This window comes from Ceratotherium simum, chromosome 12, assembly GCF_057802395.1.
Source record: "Ceratotherium simum simum isolate JZ-2026a chromosome 12, ASM5780239v1, whole genome shotgun sequence".
In the NCBI taxonomy this organism is placed as follows: Eukaryota; Metazoa; Chordata; class Mammalia; order Perissodactyla; family Rhinocerotidae; genus Ceratotherium; species Ceratotherium simum.
In genome coordinates this window covers 3,889,587-3,902,169 of record NC_141911.1, presented here as the reverse complement: position 1 = coordinate 3,902,169, position 12,583 = coordinate 3,889,587, and positions in this window count along the sequence as shown.

Here is a 12,583-nt window from a genome sequence, read left to right as displayed (position 1 = left end):
GAAGTCCTAGCCACAGCAATCAGGCAAGAGAAAGAAATAAAAGGGATCCAAATTGGAAAGGAAGAAGTGAAACTGTCACTATTTGCAGATGACATGATTTTATATATAGAAAACCCTAAAGAATCCACCAGAAAACTTTTAGAAGTAATAAACGAATATGGTCAAGTTGCAGGATACAAAATCAACATACAAAAATCAGTTGCATTTCTGTACACTAACAACGAAGTAGCAGAAAGAGAAATTAAGAATACCATCCCATTTACAATTGCAACAAAAAGAATTAAATACCTAGGAATAAACTTAACCAAAGAGGTGAAAGATCTGTACACCGAAAACTATAAAACATTTCTGAAAGAAATTGAAGAAGACACAAAGAAATGGAAAGATATTCCGTGCTCTTGGATTGGAAGAATTAACATAGTTAAGATGTCCATACTTCCTAAAGCCATCTATAGATTCAATGCAATCCCTATCAAAGTTCCAACAACATTTTTCACAGAAATAGAACAAAGAATTCTAAAATTTGTATGGAACAACAAAAGACCCCGAATAGCTAAAGGAATCCTGAGAAAAAAGAACAAAGCTGGAGGTATCACACTCCCTGATTTCAAAATATACTACAAAGCTATAGTAACCAAAACAGCATGGTACTGGCACAAAAACAGACACACAGATCAATGGAATAGAATCGAAAGCCCAGAAATAAACCCACACATCTATGGACAGCTAATCTTTGACAAAGGAGCCAAGAACATGCAATGGGGAAAAGAAAGTCTCTTCAACAAATGGTGTTGGGAAAACTGGATAGCCATATGCAAAAAAATGAAAGTAGACCCTTACCTTACACCATACACAAAAATTAACTCCAAATGGATTAAAGACTTGAATGTAAGACCTGAAACTGTGAAAGTTCTAGAAGAAAACATAGGCAGTACGCTCTTCGACATCGGTCTTAGCAACATCTTTTCAAACACCACATCTGACCGGGCAAGAGAAACAATAGAAAAAATAAACAAATGGGACTACATCAAACTAAAAAGCTTCTGCAAAGCAAAGGAAACCATCAACAAAACGAAAAGACAACCTAACAATTGGGAGAAGATATTTGCAAACCATACATCTGATAAGGGCTTAATCTCCAAAATATATAAAGAACTCATGCATCTCAACAACAAAAAAACTACCAACCCAATTAAAAAATGGGCAAAAGACCTGAACAGACATTTCTCCAAAGAAGATATACAGATGGCCAACAGACAAATGAAAAGATGTTCAAAATCACTAATTATCAGGGAAATGCAAATCAAAACTACAATGAGATATCACCTCATGCCTGTCAGAATGGCTATAATTAACAAGACAGGAAACAACATGTGTTGGAGAGGATGTGGAGAGAAGGGAACTCTCATACACTGCTGGTGGGAGTGCAAACTGGTGCAGCCACTATGGAAAACAGTATGGAGATTCCTCAAAAAATCAACGATAGAACTACCATATGATCCAGCTATTCCACTGTTGGGTATTTATCCAAAGAACTTGAAAACACCAATTTGCAAAGGTACATGCACCCCTGTGTTCATTGCAGCCTTATTCACAATAGCCAAGACTTGGAAGCAACCTAAGTACCCATCAAGGGACGAATGGATAAAGAAGCTGTGGTATATATACACAATGGAATACTACTCAGCCATAAGAAACGATGAAATCCAGCCATTTGTGACAACATGGATGGACATTGAGGGTATAATGCAAAGTGAAATAAGTCAGAGGGAGAAGGTCAAATACCGTATGATTTCCTTCATTAAATAGTAGATAATAACAACAATAAACAAATACATAGGGACAGAGATTGGATTGGTGGTTACCAGAGGGGAAGGGGGAAGGGAGGAGGGTGAAAGGGATAATTCGGTACATGTGTGTGGTGATGGGTTGTAATTAGTATTTTGGTGGTGAACATGATGTAGTCCATGCAGAAATAGAAGTACAATGATGTACACCTGAAATTTTTACAATGTTATAAACCAATGTTACTGCAATAAACAAAAAATTTAAAAAAAAATAAAAAAATAAAAAAAAAAAAACAGTGAATAAAACAATAATAGTACTGGCAGTGGGCTTTCAACAAAGTAGCAAAATAGGGACAATAACAGCTCACAAGTCAGGAGAGAATGTTAGTGAATTAGTGTTCTAAGGTTTTTATGTTGATTTGGAAGATGGTAAATATTGATTAACTTTAGATTTGCAAGTTAAATTATGCATCTCAATTTTATAGGACAACATCTAAAAGAATAGAAATAGTGCATAACTTCCAAACAACGAGAGAGAGAGACCTGATAAGGGGTGGAGGGATAAATTCAAAATAAAGAACAGAAAAACAATCAGAAAATGTAAGGCATAGAAAGCACAAAATAAGATGGTAGATTTAAACCCAAATGTACTAGTAATTCCAAGGAATATAAATGTGATAAATCCTCCAGTTAGAATTTTAAATTTTTCAAACTAGATTATAGAAAACATATCCAACTACATGCTGTTTATAAAAGACATCTGAAAATTTAAGATAGAAAAAACTTGAAAGTAAAGGACCTGAAAAGGCTGTATAGAAGATTTTTTGTTTATTTCAATATCAGACAAAATAGGCCATAAGATAAAAAGCCTTAAGAGAGAGGAAGAGAGTCAATATATATTATTACTGAAATTGATTCACTAGCAAGATGGTGACTCTAAACCTGTTTGTAGCTGATTTATCTGTCTCAAAAAATGTAGCGAAAATGTACAGAACCACAAGGAGTAAAAGCAAATCAACTATGTTAGTGGGACACATTAACACACATCAGTAGACAGATCAAGCAGACAAAAAATAATCAGTAAGGGTATTGAACTCTTGAATAACAAAATTAATAAACTTGATCTACTGGACAAAAATAGAACAATGACAGCTGCAGAAAACACATCCATTTCAAACACATATAGAGTATTTATGAAAACTGACCACATACAGGCTGTGATGGTTAATTTCATGTGTCAACTTGACTGGCCCATGGGGGTGCCCAGATATTTGGTTAAATATTATTCTAGGTGTTTCTGCAAGAGTGTTTTTGATGAAATTAACATTTAAATCTGTTGACTGAATAAAGCAGATTGCCCTCCTTAATGTGGGTGGGCCTCATCCCATCAGTTGAAGGCCTGAATAGCACAAAAAGGCTGAACCTCCCCTGAGTAAGAGAGAATTCTTCCTGACTGACAGCCTTCAAGCTGAGACACTGTCTTTTTTCCTGCCTTTGGATTCAAACTGAAACATTGGCTCTCCTGGGTCTCAATCCTGTTGGCCTTTGAACTGAAACTACACCACGAGCTCTCCTGGTTCTCAGGCTTTGGACTCAGGCTGGAACTAAACCCATCAGCTTTCCTGGGTCTCTAGCTTTCCAACTCACCCTGAAGAACTTGGGACTTACCAGCCTCCATAATTGTATGAGCCATTCCTTATAATCTCTCTCTCTCTCTCTCTCTATATATATATATGTGTGTGTGTGTGTGTGTGTGTGTGTAAGTCTCAACAAATTTCAAAAGATTTGCATCTCTGACAATAGTGTAATTAAGTGGGGCAAAAAGCGCCACAGACTGCATGGCTTAAACAACAGAAATTTGTTTTCTCACAGTTCTGGAAACAGTGGGAAAGTCCAAGATCAAGGTGCAGCATCATTTGGTTTCTGGCAAGGACTCTCCTCCTGGCTTGCAGATGGTCACCTTCTCACCATGTCCTCACATGGCTGGGGGTGGGTGGTGAGGAGGGGAGCCCACTCTGGTGTCTTCTTATAAGGACACTCATCCTATCAGATCAGGGCCCCAACCTTATGACTACATTTAACCTTAATTACCTCCTTAAAGGCCTTGTCCCCAAATACAGTCACATTGGGGGTTAGGGCTTCAACATATGAATTTGGAGAAGACACAATTCAGTCCATTGCAAGAACTGAACAATAACAAAATATTAAATATCAAAACTTATGTGTGTAGCTATTGATTGATATTTAAGAGAAGTGTATAGCTTTAAAAGTAAATATTAGGAAAGAGAAAAGGCTGAAGTTGATTATCTAAGAATCCATCTCTAGTCTAGAATACAGAGAAAGTAAAACAAAATATTAGAAGGAAGTAGAGGAAAGATAAAATAATGATAAAAATTAATGAATGCAACCATATAATAGAGAAGATCAACAATGCCAAAAGTTGCTTCTTTGGAAAAACTAATAAAATTGACAAACCACTGGCAAGATTGATCACTGAAAAAGAAAGAAAGCAAGAGAAAACCCAATATTAGGGAAAAAAAGAGAGAAGTAAATGCAGAATTTAAAAAGATATTAAGAGAATATTATAAAAAATTAATTATACTTAATCAATTATACCATCCACACAAAAACTTGCACACAGTTGATAATTTATAGCAGCTTTATTCATATTTGCCAAAATTTGGAAGCAATCAAGATGTCCTTCAGTAGGTGAAGGAATAAATAAACTGTAGTATGTCCAGACAATGGAATATTATTCAGCACTAAAAAGAAATGAGCTATCAAGTCATTAAAAGACATGGGAGCCCTAAATGCATATTACTCATTTAAACAAGTCAATCTAACAAGGCTCCATACAGCCTGATTTCAACTATCTGACATTCTGGAAAAGGCAAAACTATGGAGACAGTAAAAAGATCAGTGGTTGCCAGAAGTTAGAGGGGAGGGAGGGATGAACAGGCAGAGCACAGAGGATTTTAAAAGCAGTAAAACTACTCTGTAGGAGACTATGAGGGCGGATACATGTCATTATACATTTGCCAGATTGTACAAAATCAGGAGTGAGCCCTCATGTAAACTATGGACTCTGGGTGATAATGACGTCTTGGTGTAGGTTCATCAATTGTAATGAATGTCCCACTCTGGCTGGCGATGTTGATAGTGAGGGAGGCTGTGTGTGGGGGGGCAGGGGATGTAAGGAAACTCTACTTTCCATTCAATTTTGCTGTGAACTGAAAAATGCTCTAAAAAATAGTCTTTTAAAAAAACATTACAAACCTAAAATCTTTGAGTTGCATTGTGGCTCCAGGAAACAAATTAATTGTCATTCTATACATCAGCAGCAATCAGATAGAACATATAATTTTTTAAGACACAACATTTTCAATACCCTAAAAAATATAAAGAGATACCTAACAATAAATCTACAAAAGATGTCCATCCCTTTGCAGAGAAAATATAAAAATCTTATAGAAAGACACTAAAGAAGACCTACATTAAGAGAGAGGTATACTATATTCATGGAGAGAAAGAATTCATAGCATAAAAGTGTTAGCTATCTTCAAATTTGAGGCAATTATCCTAAAATGTAAATGGAAAAGCAAAGGACCAATAACAGCACACTCTTGAGGAAGAACAAAGAAGAAGGACTTGCCTCTGGATATCAAGAATTAATATAAAGCTCTAATAATTAAAGGAGTGGATCAACAAATTGACTAAGAGAACAGAATAATGGAAACTTGATTTGTGACAGAGTTGGCTGTGCAGATTGGGGAATGGATGGTGCTGAGAAAATTGGATGTCCATATAGAAAAACTGAAATTGGACTCCTATCTCACCCAATTCACGAAATCAATTCCAGGTAGATTAAAGGGTTAAATGTGAAGGATAAAAGTATAACAAGTTGAGGGGCCGGCCTAGTTGGGTAGCGGTTAAGTGTGCACGCGCTCTGCTGCTGGCGGCCCGGGCTCAGATCCCGGGTGCGCACCGATGCACTGCTTGTCAGGCCATGCTGTGGCGGCATCCCATATAAAGTGGAGGAAGATGGGCACCAATGTTAGCTCAGGGCCAGTCTTCCTCAGCAAACAGAGGAGGATTGCCATGGATGTTAGCTCAGGGCTGATCTTCCTCACAAAAGAAAAAAAAAAAAACAAGTTGAGAGGTCCACATAGGAGAATATATTTATTACTACGGGGAGGAAAGGGTTTCTTAAATAAGAAACAAGACCTGCAGGCTGTAAAAGACTACGATAGAATTAAGAACTTCTGTTAATCAAAAGACATCATTAAAAGAGTGAAACGGCAAACCACAAACTGAGAAATGATATTTTTACATATATATCAAGAATGTTTAAAGAATTCCTACAAATTAAAAAAAAAGCATAAATATTCAAAAAGAAAAATAGACAAAAGACAAAAACAGGCACTTCACGGAAGAGAAAAATAGACAATCCACCTCATTAGTAACCAGAAAAAAGAAAATCCAAACTGCAGTGAGAGTTCTCATCTACAAGACTGACAACAATTTAAAGTTATTTCGACATCAAATTTTTACAAAGACATGAGCAACCAGGACACTGGGAGGTGGGCCAATTGGTACAGGTACTTTGAAAAACAATTTGACTTATTAGTAAAGCTAAACATGTGCAAACCTCGTGACTCAGCAGTTTCGCTCCTGGATCTGTGCCCTAGAGAAACTCTTGCACACATGCCCAAGGGGAGCCCCAGGGTGAAAGATGAAAATGGTGCAGTGGCACTTCTGTAACAGCAACAAAGTAGAAACAACACAAGTCTTCATCAACAAGATTATTATCAAAACGTTATGGCAGGTTCTTATAATGAAATACTTTATAGCAGAGAAGTAAATGAATTACAGCTTACATGGCACAACAAGGTTGAACTTTAAGAACATAATGTTAAGCAAGAAAATCAAATCAAGAATAAAATAGCGGTTGCCAGGGGCTGGGGGAAGGGAATGGGAGTTGTCAACAGGCATCATGTTTCAGTTACACAAGGCAAATAAGCTTCAGAAATCCACTGCACAACGTTGTGCCTGCGGTCAGCAATGCTGTATTGTACACTTAAAACACCTGTGTCAAGAGGGCAGGTCTCATGTTAAGTGTCCTTACCACAATGAAAAAAAAAGTAGAGAAATTAACATTAATAAAAAAAAAAAAACAAGTCAAAAAGAATGCCTACAGGATCATGTAATTATGTACAGTATCATGTAACGATTACATATACATCCAATAACCATAAATCTGAACAATGTATTGTGTAGGGATGCTACCATGTTTGGTAAACTATGGAGACAAGCAAAGGAACGATAAAATAAAAATGCAGGATTCCCTTCTGAGTGTAAGAAAATAGGATATGATTCAGGGAGGTGTACCGGAGAACTTCAAAGGTAACGGTTATGTAATTTTTTATTGAACTGGATTGTGGATACACTCATATCCACTGTATCTATTTACATCTATATATTATTTGGCATCTACTTTATGTTCAATTACAAGAATTTAAAAATAAGTATTCATTCATTCAATGTTTCAGGCACTGTTCCAGATGCTTAGGATACATCAGTCAATAAAACGGTCCCTCCCTGCTCACCCACTAGTGGGGGGCAGTAGTGGTGGTGGTGAAAATAATAAACAATGAACATTATAAATAAGGAAACCATACAGCATGTTCAATGATGATAAGTGCTAGAAAAAGAAAAAAAGAAAATGTTGAGCAAGATGAATGAGAATGTTGGGGTGGGCTGGGCAGGTCCTGTAGAAGAGAGATCAGTGAAGGAAAAACCAAATGAAGGCTCTGAGCAGGAGAGGAACAGTTCGGAGGATCCTGTGGCTGAAGTAAAGTGACAAAGAGGGAAAATAGTAGAGCATGTCCCCAGGGAGGTGCTGGATGGCGTGGGAGTGATGGGGAGGGAGGGAGGATGGCTACAGGTTATGTGGGGGCTTTGGGCAAAAAAGTGATGTATGAGCCTCCTATTGCTTCTGTAAAAAATTACCACAAACTTAGTGGCTTAAAAACACTCAAATTCATTATCTTACAGTTCTGGAAGTCAGAAGTCCTCTGACCTCCAAAATTAGTTTATGTTGGACAAAGTCAAGCTCAGGGTTAGTCCTTTTTGGAGGCTGGAGGGGAGAATTCGTTTCTGTGCCCTTTTCAGCTTCCAGTGGCGGTCCTCGTTCCTTGGCTCCTTCCTCCATCTTCAAAGCCAGCGGTGTAGCATCTTCAAACCTCTCTCTACGTCCATCATCAAATTGCCTTCTCTCTCTGACTCTAATTCTACTGTCTCCTTCTTAAAAGGATCCTTATGATTACATTGGGCCCATCCGGGTAGTCTCCCCATCTCCACATCCTTAATCACATCTGTAAAGTTTCTTTTGACATGTAAGATAATATGCTCGCAGATTTCAGGGATTAGGATGTGGACATCTTTGGGGAGGCGTAATTCAGCCTACCACAAGTGACATGATTGAATGTATTTTTTTAAGGGATTTTGTAAGGATAATTGTAAGCAATTAGGATGCTATTCCAGTCATCCAACTGAGAATTAATGGTGGCTCACACCAGGCTGTTAGCAGGTGGGGGTGGTCAGATACTGGACAATACTAATATAGGGCCAACATCATCTCAAAATGAATAGGATGTGGGATGTGAGAGCATGGGAGGAGTCAATGATGAATGCAAGGTTTTCCACTTGAGCAATCAGAAAGCTCAAATTGCCAACAATTTAGATGGAGAAGACCACGGACTGAGTGCATTTTAGGGGAAGGTCAGTTCAGTGTGTACACTGAGGGAGATCACCAAAATTCGGCCCAGTTTCCTCTCATCCTTACATATAATGCGATGGGACTTTGCGATGGGACTCGGCCACTCCCGCTATCAAGAGGTGAAGGCCACTTCACCACCCCTCGAATCTGGAAGGGCTTTGTGACTTGCTGTGACCAATAGAATGTGGCGGAGGTGACACCATGTGACTTCCAAGCTTAACCCTCAAGAAGTCTTGCAGCTTCTTACTCCCAGTTCTTTGGAAAGCCCCCTGAGTCTGCCACGTGAGGAACCCTGGCCTGGCCTACTTGAGGACTAGAGGCCAGGTGGAGCGGAGACAGCCAGACCAGCGGGGCCTCCAGTTCAGCCAGCCAACAGCCAGCACCAACCAGGAAAATTTAAGGGGGAACCAAAAAACATCGTATTCAAGACAATATTTAATGTAATATATAAAAAAGTCAAATCTGCAAACTATGGCTTGCAGAGGAGCCACCTGTTTTTGTAAAGTTTTATTGGAACCAGGGTCAGGAATAGAATGAGACAGGGTCACGCAAGTGCAGGGATCTTGTCTTTATTTCAAATTTTTATATTTTGTTCATCATTTATGTTTTGCAATTAATGTAAATTTTTACAAAATATTGCATTAAAATATTATTTACCGTGATGACTTTTTTTGGCACCCTATAAATTTTGCACCCAAAGCAGGTGCCTCACTTGCCTCACCACAGTCCTGGCCCCCCTAAAATACTTGCAATCTGGCCTTTACAGAAGAAGTTTGCTGAGCCCTGCCTTATCTATTGCTTGGATTCCGTTGTTCTTGAAGACTTGCTTCTTAAAGCTCACTGACTTTGATTCTAAGTGGACGGATCTAATTTTAGAGCTGCTGCACAGATATCATCCTCTGATCTCTTTTCACTGAGCCCCTGAGTAAGAGACACCATTTCTTGGATTCTATACTGTCTTCTGAACAGAACTTGTCTCAGAAAGTCCTCTTACGTTTGGAAATGACTTTAATTTTGCTCCGGCATTTACTGGTAGTTTGACTAGGTGTAGAATTCTAAGAGCAAACGTATTTTCCCCCCAAACTTTGAATCCCTTGGCCCAGTGTCAAGAAATTACAGATAAGAATTCTGATGCCAGTCTGATTTTTCACTCACTGTTTTCTCATGAGCAGTTCGTCACCATCTTTCCTTTATCCTTTGCGCTTTGAAATCGCCCAGTGACACATCAGGTGAGGGTCTCTCGTCATATGTCCTGTTCAGCTCCGGGTAGCCTCTTGCATTTTGAAGGCTCATACTTTATTTTTCATCTGGAAATTATTCTTCTCTTAATAATTTGATTGTGTCTTTCCCTCTATTTTCTATTTACTTTCTGAAATTCCTATTAATCTGATGTTGAACATTCTGACTTAATCCTCTATCCTTTTTTCCATCTCTTTCCACTGATATTTTAATTTCTGAAACCATATTTTTTAATTCCCAAGAGTATGTTCTAGTTTTTCCATTTTTCATGCCACATTTTACAGCCTTATTTTATGGATATGCATCATGATTTAATCACTAATATTGCCAAGATTCTGCTTGATGTAGAAGCTTCTACATCAATTTCTCTGTGGTGTCTATTTTTTGGTAGGACTTTATAGTACACATTTGTGTCCAATAGATACACAGATAAACGTAGGTGGACTTTTATAAGATACATATTCTAAATTTTAAAGCAGCGATTCCTTTTTAAAAAAAATTAGAGGGGCCTGCCTAGTGGTTAAGTTCAGCATGCTCCACTTTGGCAGCCCAGGTTCGGTTCTCTGGCATGGACCTACACCACTCATCAGTGGCCATGCTGTGGTGGCTACCCACATACAAAATAGAGGAAGATTGGCACAGATGTTAGCTCAGGGTGAATCTTCCACAGAAAAAAAAAGAAAAAAGAATTAGATGGGAATCTATTTTTATCCTCCTATTTGGGGCAAGCATCACACAATCTCAAAATAACTGGTTAAGTTGGAGGCATTTTCTGGGCCAGAACCAAAGTAAACTAGCCTCAATAATTCTAAATTCAACTCTTCGTATTCTCTTCTCCCCTCCCTATTCAAATCTCTGTTCTAGAGAGTTCTTATCTGCCTTGCCTGTTAATGCAAAGGCAGCTGCTCTCCCCTTGCCCCCCACCTTTTTATGCTCATGTTCCTGTTTGGGGGGAGGGGAGAGGAGACTCCAAGTTTCACCCCATGAGGGAAAGACCATGCAGAATGAGAGTCAGGAAATGTGGTTTTGGTCCTAGTTCTGTCCAATTCTTTGCCTTTACACAGGAAATATAGCCCCTTGCTACTTGAGGGGCAGTCCTTGACCAGCCTCTCTGGGAAACTGTTAGAAAAGTAAAATCTTAGGCCCTGACCCAGACTTCGTGGATCAGAACTGGCATTTTAACAAGATCTACCAGTAAGTTGTATGCACATTAAAATTTGGGCAGCACTGATTTAGCCTATCTGAGCCTAAATCTTCTGCAAAATGAAGTTTCAATCCCTACATGATCTTGCTCTAAAATCCCACAATTTTATGAATGAGAGGAAGAGAGGAGATAGCATCTCTTTCAGAAGGACCCAGCAAATGTTTCTGATGCTTCGTCTCACAATTAGATCCCATGAGCAAAGCCCTGAGGTGTCTTGTTGAGGTGTTGGAGGATGGCCGAAGCTGTCCACACATGAATGCACGGATGTAGGTACAGTCAGAGGATGTTTTCTAAGAGCCAAGTGCCATCAGCTCAGCTAGTGTCGGTCGTCCCTGGAGCCATTTGGGGTCTCTGAATGCCACTTTCATGCTGGATGCTGTCTTTGGAGTGGTTATATCTGACAGGCCAAGAGTCCTTGGAGACGCTATCAAGAAATGACAGGAGCTCTCTGAAGATCTGAGAAGGGCTATGTCAGAAGAAAATAAATGGGATTCTAATTAGAAATACTACCACAGAGAAGCATTGAAATTCAGCTGTGACTGTTACCTTCAGGAAGGCATTTGTCCTCCTTGCTTCTGCTCTCTAGCTCTCTCCCCTGGTCCTGAGAGACATGTTTATTTCTGAAGCCCCAGGGGAGACAGGAGGATCCCCTTGGTGATGCATCCACACAGGCTGGTTGCAGTTCTGAGCGGTCACGCCAAAATGTACAACCACCAGCAACCCCCAGGGATGGCCCATGGCAGCCAGAAAGGGCCACCCCTTTCTGGAGCTAAGGCGATGGACTCTCCTGGGCAGCAGCAGATCAACCCTCTCTTTCTGGTTGCTGACCTGCCCCATTATATTATATGTCACACCTGTGATTACCAAGTAACAGTGACCCTATTTTCTTAAAATAACGTATAAAGCTACCGTGATTCACATGCATATGAGTTCTTGTATACTTGTTGAAAGTGTCAATCAGCCATCATCCTGCCTTGGATAAACCTCATGGGATATGACATCGCCAGTGTTAGTGGAATATTTATTAAAGCGGAGGCCGTGTGGGGGAGAGAAGTAGATCCACCCTGGAAGAGCCAGACTTGGGTTCAGGTGTTAGAACCCTAGACTAGTGAACCTCTGGGACCTCCTCTGTAGATGTGAAAACCAAACTGAATGACTCTTCTAGCTTTTACATGCTAGAACTTTTAACAAGTCCGCTTCATAACCACGTCTCATGTAGTGCTTTGCGTTTCCTTTCTCTTGTGAGTGTTTTGATTCCACCGATCACTTGAAAACACGTTGTGGGCAGAGACCCTGTGTGTTGCTCGTCTTGTACCCACGGAGGTCTACCCGAGCTGTGGTGTGACAGGGTCGATAAGTGCTTTGCAGAACAAGTGTGCTAACGACTGGCCTTGAACCTGTCTAAACTCTACCTGATTGTTGCCGGACAAAAACAAAACATTTTCTCCAACTCTATACAGTCTGGGTAATATAATAGACTTTGCTTTAAGAAAAGTGTTTGTACCAAAAATCTTATAAACATTGGCAGCCGTCAATGATTTTTTGTCTTATAAATGGGGTTTGTATCAGTCAGGG